The following is a 5865-nucleotide window of genomic DNA, read 5'->3' as shown; positions in this document are numbered from 1 at the left end:
GAAATTGAATAATAAAGAAAGGAGAGAGAAAATAATTTTTCAAGGAGGCTCTGTAGGGGCTCATCGACGAACACAGAGAGTTCGTCAACGAATAGTCTTCTTGAGCTTGTCGATGTGGACACGTGTCTCGTCGACGAGAACTTACTGAGAGGGCTGATTTCAAGGCCTAAAACTTGTTGACGAGGGTTGGGTGTTCGTCGACGAACTCCTTTCCTGGACTTGTCGACGAGGTGTCGTTGCTCGTCGATGAGGCCACATGGCCAGAGGTCTATAAATAGCCGAAAATCACATTTCATCGAGAGAAAACATTTTCTATCATTTTTCTCTCTCTCCAGTTCGGTTCCTTCCCCTTCTCTCTACATTTCTGGCTCCATTTCTCCCCGTTTCGACGATTAGAAGCTGCCACATTGATCCTGAGGAGATTCCTTACAAGTTTGCTGGAGTAGATTGTTGGTTTGGGCAGTTTGGGCACCATCCCAAAATCAGGGTAAGTAGATTATTAAGGTATTTTTAGTATTACTAGGTTTATTTGAGCCTAGACTTTGTATGGTATGAGGATATACTGGAGTTTTGTGAAGTAACATGTGGGTGTTGTATTTTTAGGATTAAGGTGTTTTTGGGACCCTGCAGGTATGGGTTGAGGACCCTAGCGGGTATCTTTCTAGGAGTCCAGGTAAATTATAGTTTAGAAATTCTGGATATGTGGAGTTGGGAAAAATATGAATGTGATAATTATTATGGTAAATTTAGTTGGGTGACTGGGAATTATATGGATGTTATTTTAGGGTGTTGAAAATTATGAACGCTACATGCGTGAGATTTTAAAATAGTATCTAGAGCTAGATAGTCAGGTAAGGGGAATACATGTTATGCCAACTTTATTAGACATTTTACTAGTATAACAAAGTATTTGATTAGAGCAGGAAAATTATGCAGTTTTATAGAATATATTTATAGAGTTTTATTTAATTGTGTCGCATGAGAAATACTGGAATAATATAGAATATTTATACAGATTTACAGAAACATGATTATATAGTTTTTACAGAGTTATAAGATACAACTTATACAGTTTTATTTACAAGGCTACAACCATATCAAGTTTTACAAATTTACAGCTTCATGATTAAATATGTTATGTTTCAGAGCATAATTATACAGTGAACTACAGAAGATGATGATACAGTATTTTTATGGAACCATGATTATATAGTAATTATACAGTACCGTGATTATACAGAACATAAAACCATGACACACAGAAATACAAATTATATAGAGCATAGAGCCATGACATACAGAATTACAGAGTTGCAGAATATACAGATATACAGTCATTACAGTGTCATGGCTAAACAGTTGACACATAATCATGGTTATTACAGAAATACAGAATCATGGTAAGACATGTAGATTTATATAGAAATATTAATATACAGTATCATATCCCAATTGAACACAACAATTTACAGAGCATGGTACCGTTGCTATATAGTATAGATAGTGCAACCATATGTCTTAGATAGAGTATGGTACAGCCGATTGTGCTCTCAGGTGGATTTTTGAGCTCCCTAGCTTTCGGACCAGGTGGAGTGGGCCTTTTGTGCTATAGTTATACATATATGCATACAGTTAGGCTAGCACTGGAGGGCCAACCAGTGTTTAGCCCCGCTTACAAGCTGCACAACCCAGTCTTGAGGGGGTAAGTCATGACATATAGCCATCCAGGGGGAAATTTTATAGATTTATGTATATGTATAGTGTACATAGAAAGCAAAGATTACTTATTATAGATAGAAGTACTTTCGAATAGATAACTCAGAAATTTTCATATTCTAAATGACATAAGCATGTGTTGTTAAACAGATGTTTTTCTTGATGTATATTGTATACAGTATTAATTAAATGATATGTTGCCAACTAACTCATATGCCACACTGTGGTAATAACATGTTTCTCCTTACTAAGAGGTGTCTCACCCCAACATTATTAAACATTTCAGGTAATTCAAAGAGGCGAGCGGGGCCGGCTCAGAGGTAAAGGTGGTGTTAAATCGGCATAGTTTTTGGGGTGAGTTTTGGGTTGATCTGTGGAGCCCATAGTATTTTTGGGACTTTTGGGAAGTGTTATGTATATGTGTGTATGGGTACAGCTAGGTATATAGTACTCTGGTATTATATTTTGGAATATGTTGGATATGTATGTACTTCTGCTGGTTAGATGTTATATGAAATGCGTAGGTTACCATAGTCCCGCTCCGGGTCACGATGATGATAGCTATGCTCATGCAAGGTATTAGGAATTATATTAATATAGAAAAAAAATGGATGAAAATTTCAGGTCGTTACATAGTTGGTGCACAAGCACTTAGCACTATAAGATCAAGTGGGCTGTAGGACACTTGTGACCATTGATTATGATCGGATGACTTAAAATTAATCTTATAATTTTATAAGATCAAGTGGTGCAATTTGAACCGTATAAATAATCTAAGGGTCAGAATAATTGATTTTCCAGAATTTCTCAACCAAGGCGCGATCAGGAGGCCTTGGAAGTGTGACTAGGTCTACTGAAATAATTGAATATATTCCATACTGTGTCGACCAAGGCTTGACTAGGGTACGACCAGGTCGACGCCAGCTTGATTTCAAAAATCTGCTTCGCGAATGGTAGTTAATGAAACAAATTTGAACAAATGTAACCTTTTGAAAAAAGGCATAATTCTATCTATTTAAAGAAAGAACTAACTCCAAGAATATATAGAGATATTCAATCATGCTCTCATTCTCTTTCTCTCAAAAAGATTTCACAAATTATATCTTTTTTAATCCTGGGTTATGTTTTCTGTAGAAATAGAATTCTACAAATTTGTTCAAATTCTTCTTAGGGTGTTTTGCAATCAGTTTTTCATTTTTGTATAAAGCAAACTGATATTAATTTATATTCTAGGTTTCATTGTATCCTAAAAACGTATTTGCTGACTCAATACACACCAATCTGGTGGAGGCAAATAACGTTTTAAGGAAAACGACACTGTAACATGCGTTACAACGTTTTCTGTTCTGCAACAGTTCCTCTATTTATTTTTTAACATCTCCTCATGAAACCTGTAGTATGAAAGTCTCAAGTTTTTATTTATTAAGAAACAAAAATTTAATGTATAAATTAAAATGATTAAACTGTCTTTCACATGAATGCTGAGACTTTACTTATCCATACTTTCAAATTCTATGTGATTGTGCATGAGAAACCATATTAAATAATTGTATTTTTAATTGGACCCTTACTTAATTAGGACTTAAATTTTTAAGTTGAAAACTTTAATTTGTCATAATATATATATATATATATATATATATATATATATATATATATATATATATGTTGACCTTATTGGTCATATCCCGTTTTGATAATAACAAATATCTTTGTTTCTTGCTAGTGCCTTGAGTTTGTAAACATGATCATACTTTGCACGCAAAGGTAAGGATATAGTGGAAACCATAGAGATCTTAATACTCACACCACAAGATGGTTTTTGCAGAAGCAAAAAGAAATGAAGACCAAATATTTCATTCTTGTATTTGCAATTTAATTTTGTTGGTTTGTAATAATGGTCTGTAATAATCTGCATATCATACATAATAGGTATTTATGCTCAAGAGGTCTTAGAATGACCATAGGACTAGTACTCTTGAACTTAAAAGACATATGCTTGTTCCCATAAGGTTGTTAAAGCACAGGGGACCAAAGAGGACCAAAATTCTAAGTTTTTGGTTAGCTCGGTCGACTGACCCCATCATGCACAAACTGGCTCGGTCAACCGAACAGGTCAAAAGTCAACATGTTGACTTCGCTTGGTCGACCATACTGAATTGAAAGCACCATCCTAGATCGACCAAACCATTAACCACTGACACCCAACTACTTGGTCAACCAAACCTTGTAGTTCAAATTGGCCTTGGTTGACTCGAATCTATATGAATGGTCAACCAACCTTTGCCTTGGTCAAACGAACCCACGAAGGGTTCAGAAACACCTTGATATGATCGACCAAAGTTGTGGTTCAGATTTGCCTTGGTCGACCGAACTTATAAAAGTGGTCAAACAAACCTTGCCCTCGGTTAATTGAACCTCTCGGGTTGGTCAACTTTTTACCGCAAGTAAACGAGGTTATTTTTCACTAAACATGATTAATCTTTTTCAAAAGGTCCTCTGTGTCCCCAAAGGTTAATTTTTTTATTGATGTCTATAAATACCCTCTCATTTGTCTTAATTAGCATCAGATTAGCAAATATCATTAGTAAAAAATCCTTTAAATATTTCATACTCATTTTGCTCATATACTTCCAATCTTCCAAACAGATTACTCGTTCTCCTTACACTTTGATTTGAAAAACTATTTCTTAAGGAGAATCATTTGTTATATCCCTTGGTTGCAAACTGATTACAACTTGTAAGGGAGTTTGATTTCATATTAGTGTGCTCATTTCATACATATTCTCGAAGCTTACACCTCTCTCATATTGCATGATTTGAACTTGATTTTTAGAGAGTAAGCAAAAGTTTTTCCCGTTCTATTTTATTGATTAATACTATTAAGGAAGAACTCATATTTAGCTTCTGAGTTATGGCATTTTTATTGCCAAATTCAAGAGCTTGCTTGCGTTATTTGATAAAATATTTTCTTGCAAGCTTGAGACCCTATCTTAGTTGTGCTTAATATTTGAAATATATTTTTTGAGATATTGTCATAGAAGTTTAAAGTCCTTTGATTATTTACTTGTTGAATATATTACCTCCAATCAAAGGTATCGCTCTCACAAATACACAATATATACACATTGGTTGAGAGTTGACATGTAGATTGACCTTTATCTCACTTGAGCATAAATTACTATTATTTGCGAGTGTATTGATTGTGCATATTGGCACATACATGCTTATTGGAGAAGCATTGATATTGTACACAAAATTTTTATTGTTTATGTGTTGTATTCTAGGTGTGGCCTGAGGGAGTGTTGATCTAGCTCGTAAGGATTGGTTGTAAAGGTTGGGGTCAACCCTGTTAATTTGACCTGGGGTTTACCTCGCCCAGTAAGGAGAGGCTTTGTAAACGGTGCTGCTCCACCCGCAAGTGAGCAAAGGTTTAGTGAAAGTCCTCCTGTTTGTTAGCTCGAGGTAGGGACGTAGGCACTGCTGTCGAACCCTGATAACATATTTGGTGTTATCTTGTATTCTGAATGCTTTACTTTCTAGCACTTACTTCGTGATATATATATATATATATATATATATATATATATATATATTTGCTGAATCTGTTCTTGAATAAATATTTGTGATTGATTGAGAATATCTGAAGTAAATATTCATGCACATTAATTACTTATTTATTTATCTATTTTTAAATACAAGTTTTAGACAAACCCTAGGTTGTGAACATACAGATTGCTGATCATTTGACCTAGAAATTTTAAAATATCCAATTCACCCCCCCTCTTTGGATTACTGTAGAGACCTAAAGAATTATAGTAATTAAATAATAAAAGAAAAGAGTGAAAAAAATGAAAATTTCAAAAAGGGACGCACAGGATCTCATTGACGTGGACACATGTCTCGTCGAGGAGAAGTTACTGAGAGGGTTGATTTCAGGGCCTGAAGCTCATCGACGAGGGTTAGGTGTTCGTTGACGAACTCCCTTTTGGACTGGTCGATGAGGTGACATGGCTCGTCAACAAGGCCACGTCAACTATAAATATGCAAAACGACGATTTTTGACGGAATTTCAGTCTCCCCTTTCCTTTCTCTCTCTAAATTTTGGATTCTCTGCCTTATTTCTTTATGATTTTGGCTTTGATTCTC

The sequence above is a fragment of the Malania oleifera genome, chromosome 2 (genome assembly GCF_029873635.1).
Source record: "Malania oleifera isolate guangnan ecotype guangnan chromosome 2, ASM2987363v1, whole genome shotgun sequence".
NCBI classification, from domain to species: domain Eukaryota; kingdom Viridiplantae; phylum Streptophyta; class Magnoliopsida; order Santalales; family Ximeniaceae; genus Malania; species Malania oleifera.
Note: the sequence above shows the minus strand (reverse complement) of the source record.